Below are 18,459 nucleotides of genomic sequence, written 5' to 3' on the forward strand. Positions count from 1 at the left end.
TTATCCTTTTGCTCACTGCTCCGGCAGTCTTGCTCCACTCTTGCTCACCGCTCCAGGCGGTCTCGTCTTGCTCCACTCTTGCTCACTGCTCCGGCAGTCTCGCTCAGCTCTGACCCTTTGCTCACCGCTCCTGGCGGCCTTGTCCTGCTCTACTCTTGCTCACCGCTCCAGGCGGCTTTGTCTTGCCCTGTTCTCGCTCACCTCTCTGGGCGGCCTCACTCTGCTGTGTTTGTCCGCCACATCTGTGGTTCTGTTCCTGAGTCCCAGTGTGTACTGGGTCCTATCCCGCCAGTGTCCCTACCTGCTAGTGCCTCCCTGTCTGCACTCTAGCTGTGCTTGCCTGTACCCCTCTGCCTGTATTGTTCCTGAGTCCCAGTGTGTACTGGGTCCTATCCCGCCTGTGTTCCTACCTGCAAGTGCCTCCCTGTCTGCACTCTAGCTGTGCTTGCCTGTACCCCCCTGCCTGCATACCCGCCGTGCCTGCCTATACCCACCAGTCTGTGTGCCAGCCTACCAGTCTGTTCCTGTATTCCCCTGTGTGGGTCAACAGCCGTGTCCGGGGTCTGTCCTGGAGTAGCACCTGGTCTCTCTGCTCGGTTCCTCCTTGGTGCACTGGCGTCGTATGCCGTCGTGCCACCTTGGTCAGATCGGGCAGATACTTAGTTACGCCCCTCCAGGCACTCTCCGGTTCATGGCACAGTGGAATCACTACATAAACACGCACACGCCAGTCAGTCCGGGCGTGTGCATAACACGTTTATTAGGATTACTATGTATTATGTATTACCTTTTCCACCTCCTTTACACACGATGTGATATGAGTCCTGTCCAATAGCGATCTGGGCTCCTCCATTTTTTGTACACCTAGCGGTATTTGCTAGCCGCACACTTTACTTACTTCCTTTCCTTGGGCTTGTGCGCATGCGCATTCATGGCACTCAGTGTCTTCCGGCCTTGCGCACTCGGAACAGTGTGCATGCCACGTGTGCGTTCCAAGCGCATAATCCTGAAGTCACCTTTTACATCTATGAGTTACTGAGGAACGCTTCATGTGCCGCCTTCCACCCATGGCAACAATTGGATATAAGGCTAAAAATGTTGATTAATGGCTGTATATATAAGGAACACTGTCCCCTCCCTAGTTAACACCCCTTGGAAGATGCACTGGCGAAACGGCGTTGTCGGGGGTCCATCCACATGTAGATCTGACTACTAACAGTAATTTCTAAGTGACAACTCCTTTCAAATCAGTACTACCGGGATTCAAAGACTCCAAGCATTGCACTGTGCACTTTATGATGGGCTAGTCCCTATAATCTGTGTTTTATTTGATTCATGTTTACTGTTTTATGCCAATAGACTTCTCCATGCAAAACCTTGATTTATTAGGTTTCTTTTCTCCAGCACAATGCACCTCAGACGTGGGGTTATACAGTACAGACCAAAAGTTTGAACACACCATCTCATTTAAAGATTTTTCTGAATTTTCATAACTATGAAAATTGTACAGTCACACTGAAGGCATCAAGACTATGAATTAACACATGTGGAATTATATACTTAACTAAAAAGTGTGAAACAACTGAAAGTATGTCTTAAATTCTAGGTTCTTCAAAGTAGCCACCTTTTGCTTTGATGACTGCTTTGCAAACTCTTGGCATTCTCTTGATGAGCTTCAACCACTTAAACCACTGGTAAAGATTACACCAAGGTACATTCAGGACACAACAGACCTACTGAATAAACTAGCAGCAATAGGTCCTCTACCAGAAGGATCCATCCTGGCCACCATGGATGAGGAATCTTTGTATTCTAACATCCCACATCAGGATGGATTAAATGCCTGCAAAATCTTCATAGAAAATACAGGAATTGTTGCTGATTCTGTGGTCAAACTTACAGAATTCATCCTCACCCACAATTACATTGAATTTGATAACAACATATATCTACAGGAAACTGGTACAACGATGGGAAGTAAAATGGATCCACAGTACGCAAATCTTTTCATGGCCAAGCTTGAAAGTGACTTTTTGTCCTCATGCCCCATCAGGCCTCTGGCCTACTATCGTTTCATTGACGATATTTTAATCATCTGGACGGGGTCTGAGCAACAGCTGAAGACGTTCCATGAACACTTTAATCGATTTCATCCCACAATCAACCTAACACTCAACTACTCCTGTACTGAAATTAACTTTTTGGAGACCATCATCAAGCTACAGAACAATGAAATAGAGACATCCTTGTACAGGAAGCCAATCGACCGTCCTACATACCTTAAATTGTTTACAGACAAGCCGTCAGATACAATCGGATATGTTCCAACCCTATGGATAGAGACAAACACCTTCATGGTCTCAGAAAGACCTTTTTGAATCAGGGCCACCATCCAAGAACAATTGAGAACCAGATTACAAGAGCCACCAGAATAGCAAGGAATCACCTCCTACATTACAAAACCAAACAAGAAAGCAACCGGGTGCCTCTAGTAGTCATCTACAATTCAAATCTGGAGGCGCTAAGGAGAGCTACACAGAAACTACAACCCTTACTACAAAAAGATGCCCGATTACAATCCATATTTCCAGACCCCCCACTTCTGTGTTTCAGGCAGCCCCCAAATCTAAGAAGCATCATTGTCAGAAGCTTTCTGTCATCTCCTCCAGCTACAGGTACCTTTCCTTGCAACCAGAAAAAATGTAAAACCTGTCCGTTTATAATGACCACAGACAAGATGATGATACCCAACTCACATCAGGACTATAAGATCCCAGGTACGTTCAGCCATATCACATCTAACGTAGTGTACTTAATTATATGTACCAAATGTCCAGCTGGGGGTCTTTATGTAGGGGAGACAGGGCAAAAACTTAGGACAAGAATGAATCATCACCACACAATAAAAGAAAAAAGAATAGATCTACCTGTAGCCAAGCATTTTTGTTTCCCTGATCATAGCATAAAAGACATGAAATTACTGGTATTAAAAGGTCATTTCAAATCTCGAAGAGAAAGAAGAATCTCAGAATATAAACTAATGGTGACCTTTAACACGTTCAGAGCAGGAATGAATGTGTCGCATGGATTTATGTCATTCTACATCAACTAAGGAATGTGCCCCTCAGACTTGTAAGGCCATCATAACACTGGACCTAGTCACAGGACAATAAAACCTTCACACTTCTTATCTATTAACTGCTAAAATATTTATAGCCAGAACTGTTTATCTCTCCCATAATAACTCTGCTTTCCATCACCTGTCGCATCTATTGCATTATTTCTGTGTCTTATTGTGAATAAATATGTGACTCTTCAGATTTTGTGGTATACTAGCCTGATGAAGAGACTTGAGTAGTCTCGAAAGCTTGCAATTTGTTATTATCTTTTCAGTTAGCCATTAAAAGGAATCAACCACTGAAGACTCTCAAATCAAAGCATTATCAAATAAATTTCTGATGTTTTATTTCTGCGCATATTTCTATTCTGTGTCTATAATTTGATTTTAATATTGCAGCTGTGGGATTATATTTATTGTTGAAGTGGTATGCAGTGACTTACCTGGGAAATTTGTGTTAATTACTATATTCTAACTGAGACAAAACCATGTATGAATAAAGGATATTTATTACACACAAGTCTACAGTTCATATACTACTAATCACCACACTAACACAGTGCACACTAATAACAATAGCACAAAGTACTAATATACGATTAATTCCCAATTACCTAATTATACTTCCCACCCACTTGAGCTAAAAACATACTTACATTAATACTTATATCCCACCCGTCTATCACTACACTATCCCTATGGAGAAAAAGGGGTTACAAGCAGTGATCAGTAGACACTCAGCCAGATATCCTCATCATGGTGTCCATCGAGTTTTACCTGAAGTGTCTTTTGTGATGTCTTTGTGTTAGTTTTTTTGCGGCGCTTTCACTGCGAAATCAGTTTATATATAAAATAGTGGCGACTTCCAAGCAGAAGCTTCTAGAAGAAAAGACCAATTGCTTCTTTTAGCCGCTTCATAGCTTTTGACGCCTGAAGAAGTTAAAACAGACGGATCATATGCACAGCAAGTCCTTTTGACATTTCAGTACATATGTTCATTCTTTTTGACGTTTGTAAAACTTTTTTATTTTAGAATAGACATTTATCATCAATCCACCTGCTCTGAGCACAATGTTATGGAGTTCCCAGTATGCATACCATGCAAATAAGGTGAAAGACACGGAATCAGTATAATTGGTATAACATTCTTTAATGTATATATATATATATATATTATGAACAAGGTCATGTGAGCTAAACGTTGGCCCATTGCACACAGACGTTTGCTGATGATTGTTGTAATAAACTTCTAACTTTCGGCTTATATTGGAGAGCCTGGTTTCCTCTCTATCTACTTTCCAGAGCATCTTCAAAATCCCCTCACAGAAAAGAGAGAAGGGGGTTCATCCGAAAATCGTCATGTGCAGGAGCAGGTTTCTTCTTCAGCGTCTCAATAATATCACAGAAAGAAGACCGCTATTTCATTGATCCTCATCTGAGAACTCAGTACTGGTACGATGTTTCCCAAAGCTGATGGTAAACTAAAGAAAAGACAGAACAGAAGTAAAGGTGAATTATTTTTTTCAGCATTTGAAATGAATGCAGATGTAATCTATATGTTCTCTCTTACCTGGGCTGACGTACAAGATGGACTCTTCTAGTGTCACTGCCAAACTCTTAACTTCTTCCATGAAGATTTAAGATGTTCCACTGAATTTTAGAAGGAAGCAGTGTTTGCGACACAGGGGGCAGCGAAGGTTGGAGTTGAGCCAGGTAGAGATGCAACCCTGATGGAAACAATGATTGCATGGTAGCACTGTGACTTCCTCTCCGGTCTCATAATCCGTCATGCAGATGACACACGACTCCTCCTGAGATGTTACAGCTCTTGTTGGGAGGTTCCTAATTTGCTGAGCTCGCCAAGTCTGCTGCCTTTCCTGCAGATTATATTGTGCAGGTGGTGATGGTGGCCGCATCTGTGGCGGAGGCGTCATCACTCCCATTCCCTGCTGCTGAAAGATGATGTTGAACAGACGGTTTGCCTGCAGTAATTGTACAGGAGATCCACTTGCAGCTGGAGACTCCCTGAGTCTGCGGCTGGGCAGAACGGGAAATGGCTGTCTGAATTCAAACTCAGTGACGGTGTCTGAGGATCCACTGTCATCCCTTCTGCTCTCTGATGTTTCTCTGGAGGGCTCTGCAGGGACTGGTCTAAGCGGAGAGCGGCTTCTTTCCCTGCTCTCTTGTCCTCTTTGCCGGAGAGGAGTTCTGGCTTCTCTGCCTCTCGCAGTGACAGCAGTGGCGTCTGTTCTGTGTCCACCAGTAGTAATTGGTCTTCTCTGATCCCTTTGAGAAGATCTCAATTGATGGACAATCATAGCCTGACCTATAAAGAAATAAAATGTACTATAAATATGCAAAAGTTTATAAAAAAAACACTTTTGAACCAAAGAGAAATAACCTGCTGTTGATTTGGAGTTTAGGGAGAGGAGCAAAAATTGATTAATGTTTGGGCTAAATAAACCTGCTCAATGGATCCCCTCTCTGCAGACATCACAGAGCAGGGGTGGAACCAGACTGCGACTAACACAGCCCCCAAGGACTATGAATGGGAAGGTGGAGGATGCACTGAGTGTACTGAAACCGCTTACCCCAGGGAAATCTCCTCCCAGAAAAGATCCTATAAGGTGGGAATATTCTCTCACTTACCCTGATTTTCAGGTCGGCTCATCCAAGTCTCGTTGTCAGCAATAAGCTGATGCAGCTCCCTGGAAGTCATGGTTCAGTTTCCCGGGGCTGAGATGGTAGAGTGATAGAAAATGAGAACTAAGTTCTCTGCTGGCACGGATGTTATGGTGCCAAAATATCAATAAGAAGCTGTAGAAGTAAAGCACTAGATGTATGAAACAAACTAGCTCGCACTTCCAAAACCAAGGTAAAGTCTCAGCGAAAACTTCAACTCTGAAAATGGCGCTGATGTCACCGAGTGCATAGATTGTATAACCTCACAGCATTCTATGTCACTGTGACATCACATGTGAGACCAACAACGCGCTGTCATGATGGCCGACTGTCCAATCTGTTATATACATATTATAAAATGTTATATTATTATATATTATAATACACATTGTAAAAAAATATTATATTATATTATTATTAACCATCTAACACTCTTAAGGTGTGTATATGTGTCTAAAGCATAGGAGATATATATATACATCTTATGAATATCAGATGCCTTGGAATAATAATCTCATACTTACCTTTCAGACCCCCAGTACTGCTGCTGTCAGTGTCCCCGCCGACCTCCGGGCTTCTCTTTCCCGCAGGGGCCATTGTGTGACCACTGCAGCCAATCAGTTAATACATATTTCCCATTCATATGTTTCATGTTGATGTAAAATAAACACTTTTAGAAAAGAAAACAGATAAATAAGATTTTCAGAATACGGCATGTACTAAGGTGGATACTCATGGTATGATATGCAGAGAGAGGAATACTGGGAGGACACAGAACATGTTAGTCCACCTGCTTAACCCTCAGTATAATTCTTATCAGGTCATATAGGGGTGTACATAGAAATCCACAGACCCCATAGCAAAGATCCGAAATGGGACCTCTTATTGGCCCCTGGCTGCCATTAAGCAACCCAGTGGTAGTCACAGAGACCCCCTGTTTAGCTGCTTAGATACCATAGTTGCTGGTCACTATGGAAGATAAGGGGTTAATCTGATGTAATCAGAGCTAGCTTGAATTGCAGCAATTACAAGTGGCTGTCTGCTGTGTAAAACAGCCGGCACCCACTGGGTATGGAGTGGGCTGAGCATGTGAGTCTACTCCTTATAAGCCATCATAACTTATAATGTACATATACGATATAAGCAGGGGATGGGGCTATTCGGCACTAGGCTCCTCATGTTCATGGGCTCCATAGCGGTCATGTGGCCTGCCAAAATTGGGTGTATGCTACTGAGGTCATACATATAATATGGAAAAAAATATCATACAAGGTAAAAAATTGAAATTCATATCAGAAATAGTCCAGTTCTTTAGTGCCCATTCACATTAAAGGAAAATCATCTGAATTGACTGAATTTTGTGGGACAGGTCCATAATCCTCCCATGGAAAGCACATGCATGCTCGGCTGAATGAGGCATACATGAGTATAGGAGCAGTGAGGGAGAGAAGAGAGGAAGGGAGAAGACGGTGATTGGTGAGTATTTTAATCTGCCTACATCACATAGATATTTAGGATGGATTAGGGAATCGTTAGCTTGGAGCGCTTCTTTCTCCAATAAGTTTTATTGATTTTTATAAACAAAGAAAAATATACAAACAATGAACAGAGAACGCAAAAGTGTAGACAAATTATAGATGAAAGTTACCATAAAAGTGAGTGATGAAAATGTTCAGCATGTGAAAAAGTGGAAATAATAGGAGTGGTAGAGATGCGGAGACGGTTGGGACTGCTTGCCTCCCATGTAGACAGATTTTGATAAGGCATATGGGGCTCTATTACCCTAATCGAGATCTCAAGTAGGGGAATGACACCTTTGCTCTCACCCAGGTTCACCTGTCATGCCAGGTGTTGGTGCAAAACAGAGGGAAAAGGGAAAGGGAGCCCAGACACTAGGGAAAGGGGGAAGTGGAGACCTCATGGTCTGGTCTAGCGTCACCCTGTCTCAACTACCGTCCCTATAATGCCTCTTCAGCAATCGCCGCACGCGTGCCTTGCCCTACTTTCCCTGGCGTATGGCTATGGCTAGGGATGGAAGGAGATGAGCATTAGTCAACCTCCACTAAATACTATAGACAACAAGGGAAGACAAAACAGGGGGAAATTACTTAGCTTTAGATGACTCCAAATATGCACACGGCCTCAAACTCCAGAGAGGACGAAGAACTGCTCCTGCTTAGCCTCACAAGTAGAAATGAATATAGCCAGCGACTTCCTCTCAGACACACCAGGTAAATATACACCCAGGCCAGAGAGATAATTAGCAAGAGAGAGGTAGCCGCTCAGTTCTAAAGACAGCCTCTTATTTAAGAAGCTGTCTGCAATGCCAAACGTAGAGATCTCCTGCAACCCACTGCAGGGCGACTCTCTGTCACCTCTGACACACTCGTGACATCACCAGAGGGAAACAGTTGATAACATAATTGAGAGAATAGAGGAACAGGAGGTAGGATTGATGTATTCAGACTGAAGAGTCCACCTGGCGAAACCAAATTTAGCAAAAACATTTTCAAACTGCATCCATCTGTGAGATTAATTTGATAAGGATTGGATTACTGCTATGCAAGAGCTAGGTGTGAGAACCTGTCCAGTTCAGATTTATGTGAATGATAAAAATGGTAGAAATGTTTCTTAAAGGGAACTTTCACCCCCTGTGAGATTTGAGACCTCTAATATGGGCATACAGGTTATAGAAAAATAAATCTATACATACCTGTATGGCCCATAGTAGAGTTCTGAATGCAGAGAAATGTAGTTTTAGAAAATCTGTTTTCACATGCTTGGCGTCCCCCGGAAGGCAAGAAATCCCCGCCTATATCTTTAGTTAGCCCAGAAATCCCCGCCTATCTGCTTATTTAGCATGTTCCCCCATCCCCTGCGCGTCACAGGGCCCTGTGACGTGCACTGGTGTAACTCATTTCCCGCGCATGCGCAATGCGACGCTCACATCAGGAGCATTTTGTTTCTCCCGGCCCCGTTTGTCTCTGCACTATTCCATAGTGTTCTAAATATGGACACACAGACCAAATACTAATGTCACACTGATGCAAAATGCTGATGACACTGGAACTATTATTGTCCACTTAAACGTTTAAACATGGACTTGTGAATGAAAAATATCAGATAATATAGCTGAGAGTTTCTCATTAATCATATACCAAGAGATCTGTCCTTTTCACTTCCTAGAAATCAGGTACTGGTTTTCTCCAGGCTAAGGCATCTGTGTTGATTAGTGATGAGCGAGCATACTCGCAAGTACTTGGTACTCGCCTGAGCATCTCAGTACTCGAGATGCTCGAAGCTCGCCGAGTACTTCCGGGATGCTCGGGCGGATGCTGGGGTCCCCTCTCTGCATGTTTGGCGCTCTTTAGAGCGCCATTCAACATGCAGGAATTGTCTGCCCTACACTGCAATGCTGCAGCCATGTTAGTTGTGGCATTACACTGATTGGCTGGCCGCATAGCCTCATCAGGTCTATACCAGACCTAGCGCCGCCGTGCTGATCAGTCTACTCTGCAATCAGACAGTGTAGGGAGAGGTGCTGCTGAGCTAGGGAGAGATTTGGTTGTTTATTAGTTAGTGTAGGTATTCCACAAGATTCTCTACACATATTCATCTCAACTAACAGTCCTTCTGAGGACTAATCCAGCTGCAGAGATACCAGTGCTAGACAGGCAGGCAGGGTATATAGCAGACTGCAGTGCATATAGCAAGAGGATCCATTTCAGTTCTGTCTGCTGGTGCTTTTACAGATATTATATTTGTAGAAATAGCCCCACGTATCAGGGGCCAGGAATATTTTTTTTTATCTTTATCTGATTGTTTGCTTAAGGCTGTGTGCCCACGATGTGTTTTTTATGTGTTTCCGCAGGGCAAAAATGCTGCAGAAATGCTTAAAAAACGCATGGTAGAAGGCCTGCCATGTTCCCTAATGATAATCTGCATGTGCTTTGCACATGCTGCAGAAATTTCTGCTGCGGGTTATCATTGCGGAAAAAAACGCAGCACTACCAATTATTTTGCGGAAGCGCTGCGTTTTCGCTGCCATTGACTGGCATTGGAACCCTTGGATTCCGCATCACTGGATCTGTACATGCGGAATCCAAGCGTTTCAAAGTGCGGATGGTACCCGGGTCTGGATGAGAGGAGACTCTCATCCGGACCCGGGTACCATAGAAACTGTAAAAAAAAGAATAAAATCAAAAATAAATATGATACTTACCTTCTTATGGCCCCTGGTGTGCTTGTCTTCGCTTGCCGGCAGATCGCGGTGGACGGAAGGACCTGCACTGACGTCATTTAGTCTTGTGACGGCAGGTCCTTCAGTCTACCGCGAGCTGCCGGCAAGCCAGGACGGAGCGAATAAAGACTGCGCTGGCCATCAGAAGGTAAGTATATATATATTTTTTTCTTTTTTACCATTCTTTAAGGTCACACTATATGAATCCATGACGTTTGCTTGGATTTATATAGTGTGACCAAGTTGTCAAGCACTTTCCAAGTGATGCTAAAATCGCTTGGAAAGCGCTTGTCAACCCACATGCTGAAATGCATGTGAAGAACGCTTCACATCCGCTTGTCCCTGGCAGGAAAAACGCATGTACAATCCGCATGCGTTTTTTCTGCCAGGGAGATGCAGAAATGCTCAGGAAAAAATCCGGAGCATTTCTGCATCGTGGGCACATAGCCTAAAAACCAATCCAGAGAACACCGTTTTTCTGCGCCATTTGCTTGTTGGCACTGCAGAATACAGCCAGGTCCTTTCCATATTACAGCGCTAAAAATCCAGCTATTGAAAACTGTGGTTTGTCTGTCACATGGATCACATATAATTGCCCTCAACAAAGCAGTTACTGGGAAAGCCCACCTAACCACGGACACGTGGACAAGTGCTTGTGGGCAGGGATGATACAGCTCTCTGACGGCACACTGGGTTAACATAGTGGAAGCCGGGACCCAGTCGGACCTTGGGACGGAACACATCCTGCCGATGCCGAGGATTGCGGGCCCTAGATCAATCAGGGTTGCCCCCACAGTCTACAGCTCCTGCACCTCATCTTCCTCAGCCTCCTCCTCCTCTTCAGCCTCCATCTCCGAAATGACCACATCAGTCACAAGCTGGAAGCACTGCAGCACTGCCTCAGCCAAGCGGCAACAGGCTGTGCTGAAGCTAATATGCTTAGGTGACAAACGTGGAATGAACTGGCTCTCTACACCTTGGAGGTCCTGGCCTGCCCTGCCGCTAGCGTTTTGTCAGGGCTGGATTGGGCCAGACTTCTCAACACCACTGAATGATAGCAGTGTAACATAAACTCAAATCCAGTTTCTTTTTTGTGAGGTGTATTCCTATGCACCTTTTCACACCCAGACATGGGTATATGCATCCTGATTTTGGCTATTTGCTCTTGTCCTCTTCCTTCTCCTCATCCTCATCCTCCACCACCATATCACCTGGGTGACGTGGTCTGTGATGCAACACCCACATATTTTTTTTAAAGGGTGTTTATGATGCCTGTAAAAAATTTTTTTTTATACAGTATGTTCATGTATACCCCCAGGGGTAAATGTTTGTCAGCCCATACACTTAGTGCATGGGCGTTACATGTATAGGAGACCCGCTCCTTTCTAATGGTAAACATTTTTTTATGAGGTCCTCCTCCACGTCTTTTCCAAGGTGCATTGGAATGCCTCCCAATTTTTGGCAACCCTTGCATTCATTGCATAGGTCAACACTATGGGAGACCCACTTCCTAATAATGGGAACATTTTTTCATGAGGCCCTCTACGTCATTTCCAAGGGGCATTGGAGTGCCTCCAAATTTTTGGCAGCCCTTGCATTCACTGCATAGGCCAACACTATGGGAGTCCCACTTACTAATAATGGGAACATTGTTTTCAGGAAGCCATCTGACCTCCACCTCTCTTGTACGGGGCATTGGAGTGCCTCCAAATTGTTGGCATCCCTTGCATTCACTTCATAGGCAAACACAATAGGAGACCCACTTCTTAATAATGGGAACATTTTTTTTCAGGAGGCCCTCCTCTACGTCTCTTCCAAGGGGCATTGGAGTAGGTCCAAATTTTTGGCAGCCCTTGCATTTACTGCATACGCAATAACAGTATAGGAGACCCACTCTTTAGTAATGGGAACAACAAAGCATAGCCAGCCGCTGGCCCTTTAAGAATAGTAAAGGCCGCCTGATGGCCCTATAAAAATAGGCTTTGTGACTTTCAGAGTCCCTCCTTTATAAATGAAGCAGGATGTGTCTGATCATTTCTCACACACCACATGGCCAGATAAGGTTGTAAAATGTTAAAATGACATTGCCTGGTGAATGCATTTGTCACGGTTGAAAGCAATGCAAAAGTGCAAAAATGCATCAAAAACGCTACGTGTGAACATAGCCCAAGGTGTGGAGGAGTATTTTTGTTTTTGGTTATGTATTTTGCCTTATATACAAGTCATTACCCTGGAAAGCATGTTCCTTTACATATTTCCCAGGAAAATCCATTTTGGTTTCATTTTTGTATGTTTTATTGTGAGTCCGTAAAAGTGGCGTAATACCTCTGACAACATTGTTCACAGCAGTGACCTGGGAGTCAGAAATGCTTCCAGGGGTCTTCCCCATGCTGTTCCCATGTCATTTGAGCACTGTTCCCATCGATTTGGGCAATTTTTAAGCCCTGTGCAGACCGCCGGTGGGAGCCACCTGAATAATGATTGAGATTCTCGTAGACTTACAGTACATTGGTCTCGTTGCTCGGGTCGAGCACCCGAGTATTCCACTGTGCTCGACCCGAGCAACGAGCAACCGAGCATTTTAGTGCTCGCCCATCACTAGTGTTGATGTGTTGATGGGTATGGGGGACATGGGAGACATAACTGGACTACTATCTAAGGTGTATAGGCACAAGGCAGTTTAGGAGTTAAGGATAAAGATGTTACAAGATATTACATGAAATGTTACATTTTTTGCTGATCACTAATGGTTCACATAAACCTAAAATCTTCAGTCTTAACTTTTTCTTAAGACATTATTGTAAAGTCTATGAGAAGATATGATGGGTTCAAAGAACTTCTGGAATTTTAACAAATGCAGAAGACAATTTTTGAGATGGGGATGGATAAATAAATAACATATCACCAATTATAAGAAGAGATCCTACTTTTTGGGGGTCGTGTTTTACTATAATCAATTGTCTATTCCATCTGGAATGGAAGTTGTGCCTTGATTTTGTCAGAGATAATCTGGGGAGGCAAAACCATGGGGGGTCACACAAACCTCCACTTTTGGTACCCTGACTGCTGTTAGGTGCTGTGATGAAATCCTTGGAGCCATTGTCAGACAATACACCGGTGCAGTGGCCCTGGGTTTCTCCTGGTACAGGACAATATCCATCCGCATGTGATCAGACTGTGGAGACAGTACCTGGATGAGGAAGACATTTATGCCTTTGACTGGCCCTCATGTTTCCCAGAGCTGAATCCTTTTGAGAACCGGTGGTTTGTTCTGTATCAGGCATCCAACAAAGTCAAGTAACATTACAAACTATGCAGGAGCTCACCGATGCCCTGATAACCCAGAATACCGCCCGTTGTCTCATCAGGAGCATGCCCAGACATTGTCAGGAGTGCTACAGACACGTGGGGTCATACTTTTATTTTTCACGTCACTGTAAATACTTCTATACCATCCTTTGTTATTATTCTGTACGTCAAAAGATATCATAAGCAGAGAATGGGAAGATAAACAGCAAAACAAATAATTATTAAAACAAATCCAATGGAAATATTTATTTTTTATTTATTTAATTTTTAGTTCTTCAAACTCGAATTGTCTTCTTTCTTTTCTCACTTTATGCAGAAAAGTTTTGCTACAAGAAGCAGACGTTCCACGGGTAAGTCCTTACTGATACAACGCTGTTACAATGCCTTATACCAATGTTCCCAGCCGGCAGCTCTTTGCTGGCGTCAGAACTGCAACTCCTAGAATGGCATAAATAGCCATAGATTGGGCAAAACTGGCCGACACATCCACTGGTAAAACTCCAGAATAGTAATTTACAGGACTGACCGGAATGAAACAAGGATACTGATAGATGATGATGAATGGGTGAAGCTGCAGAAGAGACGATGTAGGACGGGGCGTTGCTTTGCCCGCTGTCAAGTTCTTCAAAAGTTGAACCATTTCGTCTCCAGATATGTTACTCCAGTTCCTGTAGTCCTTGACTGGGGTAACACTTCTGAAGGGGCACACGTACACGCACACCACTCATCAGATATGCCAAGTTCATTAAGTGTTGTGCGCCTCTTAATGAAAAGCATTCATGAATAAGATTTCCCGATTTCTTTAAGACTGGGGCCTGAAAAAGCACTCACAAAATGATTAAAATCATTTTCCTAGTCATTTCTATGGATAGAATATTTATGCGCCTAAAGTGGCATAATTCTTGATGAATTTGCCCGTCAGGCTTCCACAAGCACAGTAGTGCCTTAGTTTTGCAACTTTTGGTGGATCCAGCCAGGAGTGGAGTAAAAATGCTAAAATTCGCAACATTTTTGTGCTACTTTGAATTGCGACCAAAATTTTGCAACGTTTCAAAGTGTTGAACACTAGAAAACTGTTGAAAACAACTTGATGAGTCGGGCCCTATATCTCCAGCAGTGGCAGTAAATAAATGGAGCAATGAATGGAGTAATGAAGCTTGTGCAAAACTATATCCCTCCATTCAAATGGAACAGAAAAAAACACAGAGGCGCTCTATGTGTGAACCAGCTTGGAGGTCCAGAAATCCAGCGTTCTGGAATTGCTCACCTGGGATACTTGTGCTAACCATGTGTGAAGCCCAGCTGTGCTTGGTATCACAAATCCTAGAAGGGTGTATTGATGGATTCCTCCTCAAGAGGCCCCCATAACCATTCACACATCTCCACCTTCCACCTCAGACCACGAGAGGGAGCCCGTTAGCGATATAAAAGGGAAGGTGGAGCTAGGCAGCAGTTAGTTGGAGTCAGAGTCTAGTTCAGTCTGGTTTAGCCGTGAGTCCAGTACAGCCTGAGAGGAGTTACCTCAGAGGACAAAAGCCTGTTCCAGCTCCTGCAATTGCTAGCCTGCAGTGGAGCTTATCCAGATCAAGACTCCATGTAGCTCAGAGAGGTGAGCTTCAGGTGTGCCAGCGCCATAAGATCGGTGAAGCGCGGCAAGCTGCCATTAGTGTGAGTAGCCTAGAGAGGGCCCGAGTAGGCCGAAAGAGAGTAGAGAGTTAGTTCATAGGGGGCAGAGGAGCTTAACTAGCTCACCCCGAAGAAGCAGTTACCGGACACCGGGTCCGAAGCTTACCGGGATCTCCATGACCCAGTAAGATAAACCGGAATCCCTGGAGAACTACAAGTCCCATGCTGATTCGTACCAGAGCCAGGAGACCCATAGGCCCCGTAGGTCGGGAGCGTGCACTCCAAGAGAAGGCCCTACCACAAGGACAGCCAGCGCAGGACAGAGACAAAGTTAGGCCTTGCTCCAGGCAGGTCAGAAACTTACTACGCAGAGTCAAGAAGCAGGAGGCCCAAAACCCGCTCATTGGGGAGGATCCGGACATACACCCTTCACCCTACAGTGCTCCGGGGAGTGCCTGAATTTCCATCAGTAAAAGGTACTGAAGTGACTATTGTGTCTGTCCCTGTTCTTGCTCCGACTCGGCTGAGTCTCCTTGTCCTGCATACCCCGTCCGTACCCTGCCCTGAGGCCTAGCTCCACCTGTGGGGAGCCATACCATCCAGCTGCCTTATCACTGGCCTCAGTGGACTGCGCAGCGCTGGTGAATATTATCAGAAACCATAGGTGGCGTCACGAACTTTTATAAACTTGATATCTATCAACGCCTTTTTAAAGAGAGAACCCAGAATACGGGCCCGGAAGCCGACCACCGCGACCTCTTTAAGGCTAAAGGCCCGGGTAACCGAGTCATCCCCCATGCCCTGGGCTAGTCACATGCACAACACTGCATGAAATGTGAACTGAAAACACTCAAAGCTGCGGCACCGACCTCCTGTCCCAATTGCCAGAGAAGGAAGCAAAGGATAATCCAGGAAGGAGGAAGAAATGCAGTTTCTCCAGGCGCTGCCACAAAGGATGACGAGACAGATGGTAAGTAAGATTTTTCTATTGTTTTGTAATGGTAACAAGACTACACATTTCTGGGATGATTCAATTCAAATGGGACACTCTAGAGCCCCATGTTTTAAACTGTGGAGGTCCCAGTGTGGGATACCCAGTGGTCAGCAAGTATTTACTTTTTCGGTCGAAAGGTGATAACTTGCAGCCTTTGTAGCATATCTTTAAATGATTATTCTCATTTCTTCTTCAGAAGCGCGCTGCTCCCCTGTCTTCCTACTTTCTGCTCGGCAGGGCAAAGTGCGCTCCGGACTGACTGACATTTTGGAGAAGCATCATAGATGCGCAATTGGCCCAAACTTAGTTCCCATGCCGCTATATGAAGCATCGGAGGATCACAGAAGTACTCAAGCTGGTTGGATTCACTCATCTGGCCAACTTCAGAGCAGCACTTGTAAGCTCTACAGCAAAGAGCTTGTAACTGTTGCGCTTCTCGCCTTGGAGAATGACCACCGAAATGAAATGGAAAAGACAGAAAATCATCTTTCCAGGTAATGCACTAATGTATGTTTTTCTTTATATTAAGCCATGTTTCCACATATTCAATATAATAAAATCTCATTCTCCCTCTATGAATGTTCATGTGCAGGAAAAAAACTGAGTAAAACTCTCTTCTTTATTAATTCCGGCATCTTTTTGACTTGCTACATATGAAAATAGTAGAAGATAAATATATAAGACTAATGCAGAAGACGACAGTCCAATGGGAACAGATATTGTGCCTTTATAGAAACAAATGTGCGGCCTTTGCAGTTGTCACCAAATTGATGCAATGTATCCTTATTCATAAAACAAAGATGTCTCTGCCGGGTTCTCAAAATACTATTTATTGATTTATATAGCTCTGTTTCTAACAATCCAAACAATACAATAACTGCAAATATACAGCGAGTATAATAAGTATTGAACGTTTCACCAATGTTCTACATAAATATGTTTTGAATGGTGCTATTGACATGAAATTCTCACCAGATTTCAGTAAAAACCCATCCAATCCACACAGGCAAAGAAATGAAACCATAAATGTCCATAAATGAAATCATGTGTAATAATGAAGATGACACAGGGAAAAAGTATTGAACAAGCTTCCTGAAATGTATTTAATACTTCATACAAAAGCCTTTGGTGGTGATGACAGCTTTAAGACGCCTCCCGTATGGAGAAACTAGTCGCATGCATTGCTCAGGAGTGATTTTGGCCAATTCTTCTACACAAGCACTCTTCAAATCCTGAAGGTTCGGTGGGCTCCTTCTATGAATTTTGAACTTTAGTTCCTTCTATAAATTATGCAATTTTTACCAAATGTGGCAATACACCATATGTGGTTGTACACTAGAGCTTGAGCACACGGCAGGGATCGGATGAGTAGAAGCGCCACTTGGGTTTTAGAATGCAGATTCTGTTTGAATAGATTGAGGGTGCCATTAGCCGAGCCCCTGAGGTGTAAGATCAGCAGAAACCCCCACAAGTGACCCCATATTGGAAACTTTACTGCTTAAGGAATTCATCAAGGGGTGTAGTGAGTATTTTGAACCTACAAATGCCTCACAGAATATTATAACATTGGAATGTGGAAATTTCACATTTTAGTTGTTAAAATGTAATTTTTTTTTATTAGCTACAAATGTGTCAGTTACATGAGGGTTAGTAGGTGAAACTGGACCCCAAAATTTATTCTGCAATTTCTCCCGAATATGGTGATGCTCTATATGTTGTCAGAAACTACTGTTTAGCCTCACGTCATGGCTGAGAAGGAAGGAGCGCTATTTGGATTTGAACCACAGATTTTGCTAGAACAATTTTCGGGAAACATTTGCAGAGCCGTTAAGGTGCCAGAACAGCAGCAAACCTCCAAAAGAGACCCCATTGCAGAATTTGGACCTCTCAATGAATTCATCTACGGCTCAAGTGACTATTTTGTAACATCCACGCCATAGTTTTTTGGGGGGAGAATTGCAACTATGCCAGCTCAGTGCCCACACATTGTGCCCAGTTGGTGTTTCTGGGGAAAACCCGTAAAATGTTAAGTGCGCTCTTCCCGCTACAATAATGCCAAAAATGTAGCCTCTTACTGTAGTTTAGGCACAGTGGGGCTCAGAATGAGGGGGTATTTGGGAGCGTATATTTCACTGTATTTTATTTGAGGGGTGGGAGCCATGTTGCTTTTCCAGAGTCTTTCTTCTACCAGTAACATGGGAACCCTCTACATTTCCAGTGACAGATGGCAGATCTGAGTGGGGGCAGGTTTTGTGCAGGAAAAGTTAGGGTTTTTTTGGTAACATTTTGGAGTACAAAATATTTTTTGATCACTTTCAGTATGGTGGGATCACATTCTTGTGTTCTACGCTGAGCATTTATAACACGGTTTCTGAGTAAATCTCACAAAAATGCGATTCAAACGAAATCCCCAGAGGAACCATCCATCATAATGAGGCAGATGGAGACACTTTGGACTCTGTTTGCCGTCTATTCCGGTGGTATCCATCT

Source organism: Phyllobates terribilis, unplaced genomic scaffold (genome assembly GCF_046119375.1).
Source record: "Phyllobates terribilis strain yellow unplaced genomic scaffold, ASM4611937v1 Scaffold_79__1_contigs__length_6888602, whole genome shotgun sequence".
Lineage (NCBI taxonomy): Eukaryota > Metazoa > Chordata > Amphibia > Anura > Dendrobatidae > Phyllobates > Phyllobates terribilis.